The following is a 20,095-nucleotide window of genomic DNA, read 5'->3' as shown; positions in this document are numbered from 1 at the left end:
TCTTGTGCCAAAGGCAACCTCTATCCACAACTTTTTGAGATGTAAATAAAAATCACAAAATTTATTTCTGTTTCCATGGCAACCAAATCCCTATCTACAAACATCTAATTAATAGGTTCATGTCGCAAGAGCAACCCCTTCAAACAAAAAAACATTTGCTCTTAATGATACATGCTGATTGTAAACCATTAAGTTTGCATAGCAGAAAATTTACGTAACTATTGTTTCTATGGAAACAGACATGTCCATTGTGGCCAAGAGCTAAAAAAAAAGATATTTTTAGTTCCATGATCGTGATAATGTTGCTTGTAATCCTTAATCATAATCCACTGCTAATTGGTGCCAATGACTTTAATGCAAATGACTTACTTCCTGTTCTAGTGATAATGTTACGCAAGTCAACAAAAATGCCAATGGGGATTATGTCTTGCGTTTTGAAAGGATTCTTACGTGAATTGTTACCATTGTACGCAGATCACTTGATATACAATGTTTTCTATTCATCTTATATTCTGTGATGTAACTATGCCGACAGTCCAGTATTGAATAGTTTTATCAATAATTATAATTATCCATGGGGTAGACACGTGGTTTGTACATAATGAGGGTAATTTCACAAACACTTCTGGAAAAGCTAAAATTCAGTCGTGATAAAAAGACTAAAATAAGGTGGAAATAACATACCCAACCTAAGATCTTTTATAAAAAGAAGTCGTACTATATTGGAGAAAATTTAGAAGTCCACACAAAACAAACGACTAAAAACAATTTTTTTCACCTGTTTTTTTTTTATGGAAGTGCTTTGCAGCCAGTTGAATACTGGACCCACAAAAATCAGTGTTGACTGAGGATGCCTTCTCAAATACAGACGTGTTTTCCAAAACATCGCCCTAAATCTTGTAATATTGGCCGAAAATCTTTGAATTGAGGGTAAAAAAGATTGACTTGACGTTGAAAATGGATTCAAAAGAGCGGCGCATACCCTGTCTACTTCTACTATTGGAGTGCCACCCAGGGCAAGCATTTATGGAATATTCTAAATGTATATGAACAGTTTAAAACGCGGTGGTCATTTCGAATTTCATGTAAATAACGTATTTTACACGCGTTGTGTATGTGGCTATGAGTCCCATATCGAACAGGACGCGGCACGACGACTGCCGTCCTTTAAATGAGCAATCACAATGTCAGTGTTCAAAATTAACTACTGTATGTTTTTCTGCAAATGTTAATTCTACCATTGTATCTGTTTTAAGCGAAGTTTCGTGGATTACTTAATTTAAATCAAAAATGTGAATTATAGAATTACAAAATTGAGAATTTCCGATCATTAGCTTAAAATTGAACTAAACAGGAGAACAGACTATTCCAGCAGACAAAGTGTTCTGTAAATTATGTAAATCAGCAGTCGAAGATGAATTACATTACGTAATTTAGTGTCCAAAATATATATAATACGGAGGAAATTACATTATTTGATAATTCTAAGAAGCAAAATGAAAGGACAGAATGAAAACATATTGGTCATTAAAATAAAAAGGTATTTTGAAAAGTTATTCAGCAATAATTCTAACGATTCAAATACACAATCTCTAAATCAAGTCACTGAGAGGAAGTAAAAATAGTGAAGTGGATTATATACTGGTGAAGACAAGGGGATCCTGTATATCAACTAATTAAAGTTGGAATATGAAGAGTTGGCACAACCTTTGTTTAGCTGTGATTGATTTTACCGCCTATATCCGTGACTTGTCCGGGGCCAGGGTTATTTTCGTTCAACGTAATTGCAATATTTTTTTGTTCGTACAACGTAAATTGAAAAAATAAATTTCGTAATTCTGTAATCACAGGCTATACGTACAACGTAATCAATTAAATATTTTTTTTTCGTACACTGTAAAAATATGTAATTTTTCTCGGTACGTACAAACATTTTCTACGTTTTCTTTCTCAATCTTCTGTAAAATGTAAAATAACCTTTATTTTCTCTGTAAACTGTAAACATTCAATTTTCACTGTAAACTGTAAAAACGTCTTTTTTTCCTTGTAAATTGTAAAAAGCCATTTTTATTTCCCGTAAAACTGTACCAGCTACCCCCTTGCCCCCCCCCCCCCCACCTGACTTCGTTTTCTTCGTATTGTTTTATCCGAGTTGTTAAGGAATCTCATCATATTAGCTTCACTACACATTTGGGAGAGTCGATTAATAACATATATGTTGTCACTGCAGTTCACAGCACAGTAATTTCCATTCTCCAAAATGGCCAGAAAGATGAATTGAGAATAAATATGATGATAGAGTTTAAAAATTATTAATTCCATGTCAATGACCATTCATTCTAGAGCAAAGGGTATAACCAGTCACGCCAATATAAATAAGTCCACATAAACACTCAATTCTATAGATTTGTAGTTGTACAATCAAGAGGTTCCAGGCATTTTGTTCCATGTGATTCACCTGTCAATAATAATAATGCGATGAAACAAGTGTACTTAAGAACATACTTATGTTCAAGATCTAAGGTCAAGGTAGCAGTATTTATGTGTATAAGGCCTAAACTATGGTTCTGAGAATCTGTATGCAAATTGAAGGATTTAGCACAGTTTGGCATTGAATATGTCACTGCATGGGGGTCTTCAGGCAAGGAGTCACATTGAAAATGTCACTGCATTGGGTTCTTTAGGCAGGGAGTCACATTGAAAATGTCACTGCATTGGGTTCTTTAGGCAGGGAGTCACATTGAAAATGCCACTGCATTGGGTTCTTTAGGCAGGGAGTCACATTGAAAATGTCACTGCATTGGGTTCTTTAGGCAAGGACTCACATTGAAAATGCCACTGCATTGGGTTCTTTAGGCAAGGAGTCACATTAAAAATGTCACTGCATGGGGTTCTTTAGGCAAGGAGTCACATTGAAAATGTCACTGCATGGGTTTTTTTAGGCAAGGAGTCACATTGAAAATGTCACTGCATGGGGTTCATTAGGCAAGGAGTCACATTGAAAATGTCACTGCATTGGGGTCTTCAGGCAAGGAGTCACATTGAAAATGCCACTGCATTGGGTTCTTTAGACAGGGAGTCACATTGAAAATGTCACTGCATTGGGTTCTTTAGGCAAGGACTCACATTGAAAATGCCACTGCATTGGGTTCTTTAGGCAAGGAGTCACATTAAAAATGTCATTGCACGGGGTTCTTTAGGCAAGGAGTCACATTAAAAATGTCACTGCATGGGGTTCTTTAAGCAAGGAGTCACATTAAAAATGTCACTGCATGGGGTTCTTTAGGCAAGGAGTCACATTAAAAATGTCATTGCATGGGGTTCTTTAGGCAAGGAGTCACATTAAAAATGTCACTGCATTGGGTTCTTTAGGCAAGGAGTCACATTGAAAATGCCACTGCATAGCGTTCTTTAGGCAAGGAGTCACATTGAAAATGTCACTGCATTGGGTTCTTTAGGCAAGGAGTCACATTGGAAATGTCACTGCATTGGGGTCTTCAGGCAAGGAGTCACATTGAAAATGTCACTGCATTGGGGTCTTCAGGCAAGGAGTCACATTGAAAATGTCACTGCATTGGGTTCTTTAGACAAGGAGTCACATTGAAAATGTCACTGCATGGGGTTCTTTAGGCAGGGAGTCACATTGAAAATGTCACTGCATTGGGTTCTTTAGGCAAGGAGTTACATTGAAAATGCCACTGCATGGGGTTCTTTAGGCAAGGAGTCACATTGAAAATGTCACTGCATTGGGTTCTTTAGGCAAGGAGTCATATTGAAAATGTCACTACATTGGGTTCTTTAGGCAAGGAGTCATATTGAAAATGTCACTGCATTGGGTTCTTTAGGCAAGGAGTCATATTGAAAATGCCACTGCATTGGGTTCTTTAGGCAAGGAGTCACATTGAAAATGTCACTGCATTGGGTTCTTTAGGCAGGGAGTCACATTGAAAATGTCACTGCATTGGGTTCTTTAGACAAGGAGTCACATTGAAAATGCCACTGCATGGGGTTCTTTAGGCAGGGAGTCACATTGAAAATGTCACTGCATTGGGTTCTTTAGGCAAGGAGTCACATTGAAAATGCCACTGCATGGGGTTCTTTAGGCAAGGACTCACATTGAAAATGTCACTGCATTAGGTTCTTTAGGCAAGGATTCACATTGAAAATGTCACTGCATTGGGTTCTTTAGGCAAGGATTCACATTGAAAATGTCACTGCATTGGGTTCTTTAGGCAAGGAGTCACATTGAAAATGTCACTGCATTGGGTTCTTTAGACAAGGAGTCACATTGAAAATGCCACTGCATGGGGTTCTTTAGGCAGGGAGTCACATTGAAAATGTCACTGCATTGGGTTCTTTAGGCAAGGAGTCACATTGAAAATGCCACTGCATGGGGTTCTTTAGGCAAGGACTCATATTGAAAATGTCACTGCATTGGGTTCTTTAGGCAAGGATTCACATTGAAAATGTCACTGCATTGGGTTCTTTAGGCAAGGAGTCACATTGAAAATGTCACTGCATGGGGTTCTTTAGGCAAGGAGTCACATTAAAAATGCCACTGCATGGGGTTCTTTAGGCAGGGACTCACATTGAAAATGTCACTGCATTAGGTTCTTTAGGCAAGGATTCACATTGAAAATGTCACTGCATTGGGTTCTTTAGGCAAGGATTCACATTGAAAATGTCACTGCATTGGGTTCTTTAGGCAAGGAGTCACATTGAAAATGTCACTGCATTGGGTTCTTTAGACAAGGAGTCACATTGAAAATGCCACTGCATGGGGTTCTTTAGGCAGGGAGTCACATTGAAAATGTCACTGCATTGGGTTCTTTAGGCAAGGAGTCACATTGAAAATGCCACTGCATGGGGTTCTTTAGGCAAGGACTCATATTGAAAATGTCACTGCATTGGGTTCTTTAGGCAAGGATTCACATTGAAAATGTCACTGCATTGGGTTCTTTAGGCAAGGAGTCACATTGAAAATGTCACTGCATGGGGTTCTTTAGGCAAGGAGTCACATTAAAAATGCCACTGCATGGGGTTCTTTAGGCAGGGAGTCACATTGAAAATTTCACTGCATTGGGTTCTTTAGGCAAGGAGTCACATTGAAAATGCCACTGCATGGGGTTCTTTAGGCAAGGAGTCACATTGAAAATGTCACTGCATTGGGTTCTTTAGGCAGGGAGTCACCTTGAAAATGTCACTGCATTGGGTTCTTTAGGCAGGGAGTCACATTGAAAATTTCACTGCATTGGGTTCTTTAGGCAAGGAGTCACATTGAAAATGTCACTGCATTGGGTTCTTTAGGCAAGGAGTCACATTGAAAATGCCACTGCATTGGGTTCTTTAGGCAAGGAGTCACATTGTAAATGCCACTGCATGGGGTTCTTTAGGCAAGGAGTCACATTGAAAATGCCACTGCATGGGGTTCTTTAGGCAGGGAGTCACATTGAAAATGTCACTGCATTAGGTTCTTTAGGCAAGGAGTCACATTGAAAATGTCACTGCATTGGGTTTTTTAGGCAAGGAGTCACATTGAAAATGCCACTGCATGGGGTTCTTATGCAAGGAGTCACATTGAAAATGCCAATGCATGGGGTTCTTTAGGCAGGGAGTCACATTGAAAATGTCACTGCATTGGGATCTTTAGGCAAGGACTCACATTGAAAATGTCACTGCATTGGGTTCATTAGGCAAGGAGTCACATTGAAAATGTCACTGCATTGGGTTCTTTAGGCAAGGAGTCACATTAAAAATGTCACTGCATGGGGTTCTTTAGGCAAGGAGTCACATTAAAAATGTCACTGCATGGGGTTCTTTAGGCAAGGAGTCACATTAAAAATGTCACTGCACTGGATTCTTTGGGCAAGGACTCACATAGAAAATGTCACTGCATTGGGTTCTTTAGGCAAGGAGTCACATTGAAAATGTCACTGCATTGGGTTCTTTAGGCAAGGAGTCACATTAAAAATGTCACTGCATTGGATTCTTTAGGCAAGGACTCACATTGAAAATGTCACTGCATTGGGTTCTTTAGGCAAGGAGTCACATTGAAAATGTCACTGCATTGGGTTCTTTAGGCAAGGACTCACATTAAAAATGTCACTGCATTGGATTCTTTAGGCAAGGACTCACATTGAAAATGTCACTGCATTGGGTTCTTTAGGCAAGGAGTCACATTGAAAATGTCACTGCATTGGGTTCTTTAGGAAGAGAGTCACATTAAAAATGTCACTGCATTGGGTTCTTTAGGCAAGGAGTCACATTGAAAATGTCACTGCATTGGATTCTTTAGGAAGGGAGTAACATTGAAAATGTCACTGCATGGGGTTCATTAGGCAAGGGCTCACATTAAAAATGTCACTGCATTGGGTTCTTTAGGCAAGGACTCACATTGAAAATGTCACTGCATTGGGTTCTTTAGGAAGGGAGTCACATTGAAAATGTCACTGCATTGGGTGCTTTGGGCAGTGAATCACATTGAAAATGTCACTGCATGTGGTTCTTTAGGCAAGGAGTCACATTGAAAATGTCACTGCATTGGGTTCTTTAGGCAAGGACTCACATTGAAAATGTCACTGCATGGGGTTCTTTAGGCAAGGGGTCACATTAAAAATGTCACAGCATTGGGTTCTTTAGGCAAGGACTCACATAGAAAATGTCACTGCATTGGGTTCTTTAGGCAAGGAGTCACATTGAAAATGTCACTGCATTGGGTTCTTTAGGCAAGGAGTCACATTAAATATGTCACTGCATTGGATTCTTTTGGCAAGGACTCACATTGAAAATGTCACTGCATTGGGTTCTTTAGGCAAGGAGTCACATTGAAAATGTCACTGCATTGGGTTCTTTAGGCAAGGATTCACATTGAAAATGTCACTGCATTGGGTTCTTTAGGAAGGGAGTCACAATGAAAATGTCACTGCATGGGGTTCTTTAGGCAAGGAGTCACATTGTAAATGCCACTGCATGGGGTTCTTTAGGCAAGGAGTCACATTGAAAATGCCACTGCATGGGGTTCTTTAGGCAGGGAGTCACATTGAAAATGTCACTGCATTTGGGTTCTTTAGGCAAGGAGTCACATTGAAAATGTCACTGCATTGGGTTTTTTAGGCAAGGAGTCACATTGAAAATGTCACTGCATTGGGTTCTTTAGGCAAGGAGTCACATTAAAAATGTCACTGCATGGGGTTCTTTAGGCAAGGAGTCACATTAAAAATGTCACTTCATGGGGTTCTTTAGGCAAGGAGTCACATTAAAAATGTCACTGCACTGGATTCTTTGGGCAAGGACTCACATAGAAAATGTCACTGCACTGGGTTCTTTAGGCAAGGAGTCACATTGAAAATGTCACTGCATTGGGTTCTTTAGGCAAGGAGTCACATTAAAAATGTCACTGCATTGGATTCTTTAGGCAAGGACTCACATTGAAAATGTCACTGCATTGGGTTCTTTACGCAAGGAGTCACATTGAAAATGTCACTGCATTGGGTTCTTTAGGCAAGGAGTCACATTGAAAATGTCACTGCATTGGGTTCTTTAGGAAGAGAGTCACATTGAAAATGTCACTGCATGGGGTTCTTTAGGCAAGGAGTCACATTAAAAATGTCACTGCACTGGGTTCTTTAGGAAGGGAGTAACATTGAAAATGTCACTGCATTGGATTCTTTAGGCAAGGACTCACATTGAAAATGTCACTGCATTGGGTTCTTTAGGCAAGGATTCACATTGAAAATGTCACTGCATTGGGTTCTTTAGGCAAGGAGTCACATTGAAAATGTCACTGCATTGGGTTCTTTAGGAAGGGAGTAACATTGAAAATGTCACTGCATGGGGTTCTTTAGGCAAGGACTCACATTAAAAATGTCACTGCATTCGGTTCTTTAGGCAAGGACTCACATTGAAAATGTCACTGCATTGGGTTCTTTAGGAAGGGAGTCACATTGAAAATGTCACTGCATTGGGTGCTTTGGGCAGTGAATCACATTGAAAATGTCACTGCATGGGGTTCTTTAGGCAAGGACTCACATTGAAAATGTCACTGCATTGGGTTCTTTAGGCAAGGACTCACATTGAAAATGTCACTGCATGGGGTTCTTTCGGCAAGGGGTCACATTAAAAATGTCACAGCATTGGGTTCTTTAGGCAAGGACTCACATAGAAAATGTCACTGCATGGGGTTCTTTAGGCAAGGACTCACATTAAAAATGTCACTGCATTGGATTCTTTAGGCAAGGACTCACATTGAAAATGTCACTGCATTGGGTTCTTTAGGCAAGGAGTCACATTGAAAATGTCACTGCATTGGGTTCTTTAGGAAGAGAGTCACATTAAAAATGTCACTGCATTGGGTTCTTTAGGCAAGGAGTCACATTGAAAATGTCACTGCATTGGATTCTTTAGGAAGGGAGTAACATTGAAAATGTCACTGCATGGGGTTCATTAGGCAAGGGCTCACATTAAAAATGTCACTGCATTGGGTTCTTTAGGCAAGGACTCACATTGAAAATGTCACTGCATTGGGTTCTTTAGGAAGGGAGTCACATTGAAAATGTCACTGCATTGGGTGCTTTGGGCAGTGAATCACATTGAAAATGTCACTGCATGGGGTTCTTTAGGCAAGGACTCACATTGAAAATGTCACTGCATTGGGTTCTTTAGGCAAGGACTCACATTGAAAATGTCACTGCATGGGGTTCTTTAGGCAAGGGGTCACATTAAAAATGTCACAGCATTGGGTTCTTTAGGCAAGGACTCACATAGAAAATGTCACTGCATTGGGTTCTTTAGGCAAGGAGTCACATTGAAAATGTCACTGCATTGGGTTCTTTAGGCAAGGAGTCACATTAAATATGTCACTGCATTGGATTCTTTTGGCAAGGACTCACATTGAAAATGTCACTGCATTGGGTTCTTTAGGCAAGGAGTCACATTGAAAATGTCACTGCATTGGGTTCTTTAGGCAAGGATTCACATTGAAAATGTCACTGCATTGGGTTCTTTAGGAAGGGAGTCACATTGAAAATGTCACTGCATGGGGTTCTTTAGGCAAGGAGTCACATTGTAAATGCCACTGCATGGGGTTCTTTAGGCAAGGAGTCACATTGAAAATGCCACTGCATGGGGTTCTTTAGGCAGGGAGTCACATTGAAAATGTCACTGCATTTGGGTTCTTTAGGCAAGGAGTCACATTGAAAATGTCACTGCATTGGGTTTTTTAGGCAAGGAGTCACATTGAAAATGTCACTGCATTGGGTTCTTTAGGCAAGGAGTCACATTAAAAATGTCACTGCATGGGGTTCTTTAGGCAAGGAGTCACATTAAAAATGTCACTTCATGGGGTTCTTTAGGCAAGGAGTCACATTAAAAATGTCACTGCACTGGATTCTTTGGGCAAGGACTCACATAGAAAATGTCACTGCACTGGGTTCTTTAGGCAAGGAGTCACATTGAAAATGTCACTGCATTGGGTTCTTTAGGCAAGGAGTCACATTAAAAATGTCACTGCATTGGATTCTTTAGGCAAGGACTCACATTGAAAATGTCACTGCATTGGGTTCTTTACGCAAGGAGTCACATTGAAAATGTCACTGCATTGGGTTCTTTAGGCAAGGAGTCACATTGAAAATGTCACTGCATTGGGTTCTTTAGGAAGAGAGTCACATTGAAAATGTCACTGCATGGGGTTCTTTAGGCAAGGAGTCACATTAAAAATGTCACTGCACTGGGTTCTTTAGGAAGGGAGTAACATTGAAAATGTCACTGCATTGGATTCTTTAGGCAAGGACTCACATTGAAAATGTCACTGCATTGGGTTCTTTAGGCAAGGATTCACATTGAAAATGTCACTGCATTGGGTTCTTTAGGCAAGGAGTCACATTGAAAATGTCACTGCATTGGGTTCTTTAGGAAGGGAGTAACATTGAAAATGTCACTGCATGGGGTTCTTTAGGCAAGGACTCACATTAAAAATGTCACTGCATTCGGTTCTTTAGGCAAGGACTCACATTGAAAATGTCACTGCATTGGGTTCTTTAGGAAGGGAGTCACATTGAAAATGTCACTGCATTGGGTGCTTTGGGCAGTGAATCACATTGAAAATGTCACTGCATGGGGTTCTTTAGGCAAGGACTCACATTGAAAATGTCACTGCATTGGGTTCTTTAGGCAAGGACTCACATTGAAAATGTCACTGCATGGGGTTCTTTCGGCAAGGGGTCACATTAAAAATGTCACAGCATTGGGTTCTTTAGGCAAGGACTCACATAGAAAATGTCACTGCATGGGGTTCTTTAGGCAAGGAGTCACATTAAAAATGTCACTGCATTGGGTTCTTTAGGCAAGGAGTCACATTAAAAATGTCACTGCACTGGATTCTTTGGGCAAGGACTCACATAGAAAATGTCACTGCACTGGGTTCTTTAGGCAAGGAGTCACATTGAAAATGTCACTGCATTGGGTTCTTTAGGCAAGGAGTCACATTAAAAATGTCACTGCATTGGATTCTTTAGGCAAGGACTCACATTGAAAATGTCACTGCATTGGGTTCTTTACGCAAGGAGTCACATTGAAAATGTCACTGCATTGGGTTCTTTAGGCAAGGAGTCACATTGAAAATGTCACTGCATTGGGTTCTTTAGGAAGAGAGTTACATTGAAAATGTCACTGCATGGGGTTCTTTAGGCAAGGAGTCACATTAAATATGTCACTGCACTGGGTTCTTTAGGAAGGGAGTAACATTGAAAATGTCACTGCATTGGATTCTTTAGGCAAGGACTCACATTGAAAATGTCACTGCATTGGGTTCTTTAGGCAAGGATTCACATTGAAAATGTCACTGCATTGGGTTCTTTAGGCAAGGAGTCACATTGAAAATGTCACTGCATTGGGTTCTTTAGGAAGGGAGTAACATTGAAAATGTCACTGCATGGGGTTCTTTAGGCAAGGACTCACATTAAAAATGTCACTGCATTGGGTTCTTTAGGCAAGGACTCACATTGAAAATGTCACTGCATTGGGTTCTTTAGGAAGGGAGTCACATTGAAAATGTCACTGCATTGGGTGCTTTGGGCAGTGAATCACATTGAAAATGTCCCTGCATGGGGTTCTTTAGGCAAGGACTCACATTGAAAATGTCACTGCATTGGGTTCTTTAGGCAAGGACTCACATTGAAAATGTCACTGCATGGGGTTCTTTAGGCAAGGGGTCACATTAAAAATGTCACAGCATTGGGTTCTTTAGGCAAGGACTCACATAGAAAATGTCACTGCATTGGGTTCTTTAGGCAAGGACTCACATTGAAAATGTCACTGCATTGGGTTCTTTAGGCAAGGATTCACATTAAAAATGTCACTGCACTGGGTTCTTTAGGAAGAGAGTCACATTAAAAATGTCACTGCATGGGGTTCTTTAGGCAAGGACCTCACATTGAAAATGTCACTGCATTGGGTGCTTTAGGCAAGAAGTCACATTGAAAATGTCACTGCATTGGGTTCTTTAGGCAAGAAGTCACATTGAAAATGTCACTGCATTGGGTTCTTTAGGCAAGAAGTCACATTGAAAATGTCACTGCATTGGGTTCTTTAGGCAAGGAGTCACATTGAAAATGTCACTGCATTGGGTTCTTTAGGAAGAGAGTCACATTGAAAATGTCACTGCATGGGGTTCTTTAGGCAAGGAGTCACATTAAAAATGTCACTGCACTGGGTTCTTTAGGAAGGGAGTAACATTGAAAATGTCACTGCATTGGATTCTTTAGGCAAGGACTCACATTGAAAATGTCACTGCATTGGGTTCTTTAGGCAAGGATTCACATTGAAAATGTCACTGCATTGGGTTCTTTAGGCAAGGAGTCACATTGAAAATGTCACTGCATTGGGTTCTTTAGGAAGGGAGTAACATTGAAAATGTCACTGCATGGGGTTCTTTAGGCAAGGACTCACATTAAAAATGTCACTGCATTCGGTTCTTTAGGCAAGGACTCACATTGAAAATGTCACTGCATTGGGTTCTTTAGGAAGGGAGTCACATTGAAAATGTCACTGCATTGGGTGCTTTGGGCAGTGAATCACATTGAAAATGTCACTGCATGGGGTTCTTTAGGCAAGGACTCACATTGAAAATGTCACTGCATTGGGTTCTTTAGGCAAGGACTCACATTGAAAATGTCACTGCATGGGGTTCTTTCGGCAAGGGGTCACATTAAAAATGTCACAGCATTGGGTTCTTTAGGCAAGGACTCACATAGAAAATGTCACTGCATGGGGTTCTTTAGGCAAGGACTCACATTAAAAATGTCACTGCATTGGATTCTTTAGGCAAGGACTCACATTGAAAATGTCACTGCATTGGGTTCTTTAGGCAAGGAGTCACATTGAAAATGTCACTGCATTGGGTTCTTTAGGAAGAGAGTCACATTAAAAATGTCACTGCATTGGGTTCTTTAGGCAAGGAGTCACATTGAAAATGTCACTGCATTGGATTCTTTAGGAAGGGAGTAACATTGAAAATGTCACTGCATGGGGTTCATTAGGCAAGGGCTCACATTAAAAATGTCACTGCATTGGGTTCTTTAGGCAAGGACTCACATTGAAAATGTCACTGCATTGGGTTCTTTAGGAAGGGAGTCACATTGAAAATGTCACTGCATTGGGTGCTTTGGGCAGTGAATCACATTGAAAATGTCACTGCATGGGGTTCTTTAGGCAAGGACTCACATTGAAAATGTCACTGCATTGGGTTCTTTAGGCAAGGACTCACATTGAAAATGTCACTGCATGGGGTTCTTTAGGCAAGGGGTCACATTAAAAATGTCACAGCATTGGGTTCTTTAGGCAAGGACTCACATAGAAAATGTCACTGCATTGGGTTCTTTAGGCAAGGAGTCACATTGAAAATGTCACTGCATTGGGTTCTTTAGGCAAGGAGTCACATTAAATATGTCACTGCATTGGATTCTTTTGGCAAGGACTCACATTGAAAATGTCACTGCATTGGGTTCTTTAGGCAAGGAGTCACATTGAAAATGTCACTGCATTGGGTTCTTTAGGCAAGGATTCACATTGAAAATGTCACTGCATTGGGTTCTTTAGGAAGGGAGTCACATTGAAAATGTCACTGCATGGGGTTCTTTAGGCAAGGAGTCACATTGTAAATGCCACTGCATGGGGTTCTTTAGGCAAGGAGTCACATTGAAAATGCCACTGCATGGGGTTCTTTAGGCAGGGAGTCACATTGAAAATGTCACTGCATTTGGGTTCTTTAGGCAAGGAGTCACATTGAAAATGTCACTGCATTGGGTTTTTTAGGCAAGGAGTCACATTGAAAATGTCACTGCATTGGGTTCTTTAGGCAAGGAGTCACATTAAAAATGTCACTGCATGGGGTTCTTTAGGCAAGGAGTCACATTAAAAATGTCACTTCATGGGGTTCTTTAGGCAAGGAGTCACATTAAAAATGTCACTGCACTGGATTCTTTGGGCAAGGACTCACATAGAAAATGTCACTGCACTGGGTTCTTTAGGCAAGGAGTCACATTGAAAATGTCACTGCATTGGGTTCTTTAGGCAAGGAGTCACATTAAAAATGTCACTGCATTGGATTCTTTAGGCAAGGACTCACATTGAAAATGTCACTGCATTGGGTTCTTTACGCAAGGAGTCACATTGAAAATGTCACTGCATTGGGTTCTTTAGGCAAGGAGTCACATTGAAAATGTCACTGCATTGGGTTCTTTAGGAAGAGAGTCACATTGAAAATGTCACTGCATGGGGTTCTTTAGGCAAGGAGTCACATTAAAAATGTCACTGCACTGGGTTCTTTAGGAAGGGAGTAACATTGAAAATGTCACTGCATTGGATTCTTTAGGCAAGGACTCACATTGAAAATGTCACTGCATTGGGTTCTTTAGGCAAGGATTCACATTGAAAATGTCACTGCATTGGGTTCTTTAGGCAAGGAGTCACATTGAAAATGTCACTGCATTGGGTTCTTTAGGAAGGGAGTAACATTGAAAATGTCACTGCATGGGGTTCTTTAGGCAAGGACTCACATTAAAAATGTCACTGCATTCGGTTCTTTAGGCAAGGACTCACATTGAAAATGTCACTGCATTGGGTTCTTTAGGAAGGGAGTCACATTGAAAATGTCACTGCATTGGGTGCTTTGGGCAGTGAATCACATTGAAAATGTCACTGCATGGGGTTCTTTAGGCAAGGACTCACATTGAAAATGTCACTGCATTGGGTTCTTTAGGCAAGGACTCACATTGAAAATGTCACTGCATGGGGTTCTTTCGGCAAGGGGTCACATTAAAAATGTCACAGCATTGGGTTCTTTAGGCAAGGACTCACATAGAAAATGTCACTGCATGGGGTTCTTTAGGCAAGGAGTCACATTAAAAATGTCACTGCATTGGGTTCTTTAGGCAAGGAGTCACATTAAAAATGTCACTGCACTGGATTCTTTGGGCAAGGACTCACATAGAAAATGTCACTGCACTGGGTTCTTTAGGCAAGGAGTCACATTGAAAATGTCACTGCATTGGGTTCTTTAGGCAAGGAGTCACATTAAAAATGTCACTGCATTGGATTCTTTAGGCAAGGACTCACATTGAAAATGTCACTGCATTGGGTTCTTTACGCAAGGAGTCACATTGAAAATGTCACTGCATTGGGTTCTTTAGGCAAGGAGTCACATTGAAAATGTCACTGCATTGGGTTCTTTAGGAAGAGAGTTACATTGAAAATGTCACTGCATGGGGTTCTTTAGGCAAGGAGTCACATTAAATATGTCACTGCACTGGGTTCTTTAGGAAGGGAGTAACATTGAAAATGTCACTGCATTGGATTCTTTAGGCAAGGACTCACATTGAAAATGTCACTGCATTGGGTTCTTTAGGCAAGGATTCACATTGAAAATGTCACTGCATTGGGTTCTTTAGGCAAGGAGTCACATTGAAAATGTCACTGCATTGGGTTCTTTAGGAAGGGAGTAACATTGAAAATGTCACTGCATGGGGTTCTTTAGGCAAGGACTCACATTAAAAATGTCACTGCATTGGGTTCTTTAGGCAAGGACTCACATTGAAAATGTCACTGCATTGGGTTCTTTAGGAAGGGAGTCACATTGAAAATGTCACTGCATTGGGTGCTTTGGGCAGTGAATCACATTGAAAATGTCCCTGCATGGGGTTCTTTAGGCAAGGACTCACATTGAAAATGTCACTGCATTGGGTTCTTTAGGCAAGGACTCACATTGAAAATGTCACTGCATGGGGTTCTTTAGGCAAGGGGTCACATTAAAAATGTCACAGCATTGGGTTCTTTAGGCAAGGACTCACATAGAAAATGTCACTGCATTGGGTTCTTTAGGCAAGGACTCACATTGAAAATGTCACTGCATTGGGTTCTTTAGGCAAGGATTCACATTAAAAATGTCACTGCACTGGGTTCTTTAGGAAGAGAGTCACATTAAAAATGTCACTGCATGGGGTTCTTTAGGCAAGGACCTCACATTGAAAATGTCACTGCATTGGGTGCTTTAGGCAAGAAGTCACATTGAAAATGTCACTGCATTGGGTTCTTTAGGCAAGAAGTCACATTGAAAATGTCACTGCATTGGGTTCTTTAGGCAAGAAGTCACATTGAAAATGTCACTGCACTGGGTTATTTAGGCAAGGACTCACATTGAAAATGTCACTGCATTGGGTTCTTTAGGCAAGGATTCACATTGAAAATGTCACTGCATTGGGTTCTTTGGGCAAGGACTCACATAGAAAATGTCACTGCATGGGGTTCTTTAGGCAAGGACTCACATTGAAAATGTCACTACATTGGGTTCTTTAGGCAAGGACTCACATTGAAAATGTCACTGCATTGGGTTCTTTAGGCAAGGAGTCACATTGAAAATGTCACTGCATTGGGTTCTTTAGGCAAGGAGTCACATTAAATATGTCACTGCATTGGATTCTTTAGGCAAGGACTCACATTGAAAATGTCACTGCATTGGGTTCTTTAGGCAAGGAGTCACATTGAAAATGTCACTGCATTGGGTTCTTTAGGAAGGGAGTCACAATGAAAATGTCACTGCATGGGGTTCTTTAGGCAAGGAGTCACATTGAAAATGCCACTGCATGGGGTTCTTTAGGCAGGGAGTCACGTTGAAAATGTCACTGCATTTGGGCTCTTTAGGCAAGGAGTCACATTGAAAATGTCACTGCATTGGGTTTTTTAGGCCAGTAGTCACATTGAAAATGCCACTGCATGGGGTTCTTTAGGCAAGGAGTCACATTGAAAATGCCACTGCATGGGGTTCTTTAGGCAGGGAGTCACATTGAAAATGTCACTGCATTGGGTTCCTTAGGCAAGGACTCACACTGAAAATGTCACTGCATTGAGTTCATTAGGCAAGGAGTCACATTGAAAATGTCACTGCATTGGGTTCTTTAGGCAAGGAGTCACATTAAAAATGTCACTGCATGGGGTTCTTTAGGCAAGGAGTCACATTAAAAATGTCACTGCATGGGGTTCTTTAGGCAAGGAGTCACATTAAAAATGTCACTGCACTGGATTCTTTGAGCAAGGACTCACATAGAAAATGTCACTGCACTGGGTTCTTTAGGCAAGGAGTCACATTAAAAATGTCACTGCATTGGATTCTTTAGGCAAGGACTCACATTGAAAATGTCACTGCATTGGGTTCTTTAGGCAAGGACTCACATTGAAAATGTCACTGCATGGGGTTCTTTAGGCAAGGATTCACATTGAAAATGTCACTGCATTGGGTTCTTTAGGAAGAGAGTCACATTGAAAATGTCACTGCATGGGGTTCTTTAGGCAAGGAGTCACATTAAAAATGTCACTGCATTGGGTTCTTTAGGCAAGGATTCACATTGAAAATGTCACTGCATTGGATTCATTAGGAAGAGAGTCACATTGAAAATGTCACTGCATTGGGTTCTTTAGGAAGGGAGTCACATTAAAAATGTCACTGCATTGGATTCTTTAGGCAAGGACTCACATTGAAAATGTCACTGCATTGGGTTCTTTAGGCAAGGAGTCACATTGAAAATGTCACTGCATTGGGTTCTTTAGGCAAGGAGTCACATTAAAAATGTCACTGCATTGGATTCTTTAGGCAAGAACTCACATTGAAAATGTCACTGCATTGGGTTCTTTAGGCAAGGAGTCACATTGAAAATGTCACTGCATGGGGTTCTTTAGGCAAGGATTCACATTGAAAATGTCACTGCATTGGGTTCTTTAGGAAGAGAGTCACATTGAAAATGTCACTGCATGGGGTTCTTTAGGCAAGGAGTCACATTAAAAATGTCACTGCATTGGGTTCTTTAGGCAAGGATTCACATTGAAAATGTCACTGCATTGGATTCTTTAGGAAGAGAGTCACATTGAAAATGTCACTGCATTGGGTTCTTTAGGAAGGGAGTCACATTGAAAATGTCACTGCATTGGGTGCTTTGGGCAGTGAATCACATTGAAAATGTCACTGCATGGGGTTCTTTAGGCAAGGAGTCACATTGAAAATGTCACTGCATTGGGTTCTTTAGGCAAGGACTCACATTGAAAATGTCACTGCATGGGGTTCTTTAGGCAAGGGGTCACATTAAAAATGTCACAGCATTGGGTTCTTTAGGCAAGGACTCACATAGAAAATGTCACTGCATTGGGTTCTTTAGGCAAGGATTCACATTAAAAATGTCACTGCATTGGGTTCTTTAGGAAGAGAGTCACATTAAAAATGTCACTGCATGGGGTTCTTTAGGCAAGGACCTCACATTGAAAATGTCACTGCATTGGGTGCTTTAGGCAAGAAGTCACATTGAAAATGTCACTGCATTGGGTTCTTTAGGCAAGAAGTCACATTGAAAATCTCACTGCATTGGGTTCTTTAGGCAAGAAGTCACATTGAAAATGTCACTGCACTGGGTTCTTTAGGCAAGGACTCACATTGAAAATGTCACTGCATTGGTTTCTTTAGGCAAGGACTCACATTGAAAATGTCACTGCATTGGGTTCTTTAGGCAAGGAGTCACATTAAAAATGTCACTGCATGGGGTTCTTTAGGCAAGGAGTCACATTAAAAATGTCACTGCACTGGATTCTTTGGGCAAGGACTCACATAGAAAATGTCACTGCACTGGGTTCTTTAGGCAAGGAGTCACATTAAAAATGTCACTGCATTGGATTCTTTAGGCAAGGACTCACATTGAAAATGTCACTGCATTGGGTTCTTTAGGCAAGGACTCACATTGAAAATGTCACTGCATGGGGTTCTTTAGGCAAGGATTCACATTGAAAATGTCACTGCATTGGGTTCTTTAGGCAAGGACTCACATTGAAAATGTCACTGCATTGGGTTCTTTAGGCAAGGACTCACATTGAAAATGTCACTGCATGGGGTTCTTTAGGCAAGGATTCACATTGAAAATGTCACTGCATTGGGTTCTTTAGGAAGAGAGTCACATTGAAAATGTCACTGCATGGGGTTCTTTAGGCAAGGAGTCACATTAAAAATGTCACTGCATTGGGTTCTTTAGGCAAGGATTCACATTGAAAATGTCACTGCATTGGATTCATTAGGAAGAGAGTCACATTGAAAATGTCACTGCATTGGGTTCTTTAGGAAGGGAGTCACATTAAAAATGTCACTGCATTGGATTCTTTAGGCAAGGACTCACATTGAAAATGTCACTGCATTGGGTTCTTTAGGCAAGGAGTCACATTGAAAATGTCACTGCATTGGGTTCTTTAGGCAAGGAGTCACATTAAAAATGTCACTGCATTGGATTCTTTAGGCAAGGACTCACATTGAAAATGTCACTGCATTGGGTTCTTTAGGCAAGGAGTCACATTGAAAATGTCACTGCATGGGGTTCTTTAGGCAAGGATTCACATTGAAAATGTCACTGCATTGGGTTCTTTAGGAAGAGAGTCACATTGAAAATGTCACTGCATGGGGTTCTTTAGGCAAGGAGTCACATTAAAAATGTCACTGCATTGGGTTCTTTAGGCAAGGATTCACATTGAAAATGTCACTGCATTGGATTCTTTAGGAAGAGAGTCACATTGAAAATGTCACTGCATTGGGTTCTTTAGGAAGGGAGTCACATTGAAAATGTCACTGCATTGGGTGCTTTGGGCAGTGAATCACATTGAAAATGTCACTGCATGGGGTTCTTTAGGCAAGGAGTCACATTGAAAATGTCACTGCATTGGGTTCTTTAGGCAAGGACTCACATTGAAAATGTCACTGCATGGGGTTCTTTAGGCAAGGGGTCACATTAAAAATGTCACAGCATTGGGTTCTTTAGGCAAGGACTCACATAGAAAATGTCACTGCATTGGGTTCTTTAGGCAAGGATTCACATTAAAAATGTCACTGCATTGGGTTCTTTAGGAAGAGAGTCACATTAAAAATGTCACTGCATGGGGTTCTTTAGGCAAGGACCTCACATTGAAAATGTCACTGCATTGGGTGCTTTAGGCAAGAAGTCACATTGAAAATGTCACTGCATTGGGTTCTTTAGGCAAGAGGTCACATTGAAAATCTCACTGCATTGGGTTCTTTAGGCAAGAAGTCACATTGAAAATGTCACTGCACTGGGTTCTTTAGGCAAGGACTCACATTGAAAATGTCACTGCATTGGGTTCTTTAGGCAAGGACTCACATTGAAAATGTCACTGCATTGGGTTCTTTAGGCAAGGAGTCACATTGAAAATGTCACTGCATTGGGTTCTTTAGGCAAGGATTCACATCGAAAATGTCACTGCATTGGGTTATTTAGGAAGGGAGTCACAATGAAAATGTCACTGCATGGGGTTCTTTAGGCAAGGAGTCACATTGTAAATGCCACTGCATGGGGTTCTTTAGGCAAGGAGTCACATTGAAAATGCCACTGCATGGGGTTCTTTAGGCAGGGAGTCACATTGAAAATGTCACTGCATTAGGTTCTTTAGGCAAGGAGTCACATTGAAAATGTCACTGCATTGGGTTTATTATGCAAGGAGTCACATTGAAAATGCCACTGCATGGGGTTGTTTAGGCAAGGAGTCACATTGAAAATGCCACTGCATG

At 40.8% G+C, this 20,095-nt stretch overlaps 1 long non-coding RNA gene across 1 annotated transcript in view; it reads left to right on the top strand.

Moving 5' to 3' along the window:
• Positions 1-20,095, top strand: part of LOC146734455 (uncharacterized) — a 396,802-nt gene that overhangs the window by 318,761 nt on the left and 57,946 nt on the right. The window lies entirely within an intron of this gene.

Source organism: Saccoglossus kowalevskii, chromosome 14, assembly GCF_978046115.1.
Source record: "Saccoglossus kowalevskii chromosome 14, keSacKowa6.1, whole genome shotgun sequence".
In the NCBI taxonomy this organism is placed as follows: Eukaryota; Metazoa; Hemichordata; class Enteropneusta; family Harrimaniidae; genus Saccoglossus; species Saccoglossus kowalevskii.
This window is presented reverse-complemented; position numbering and strand designations above follow the sequence as displayed.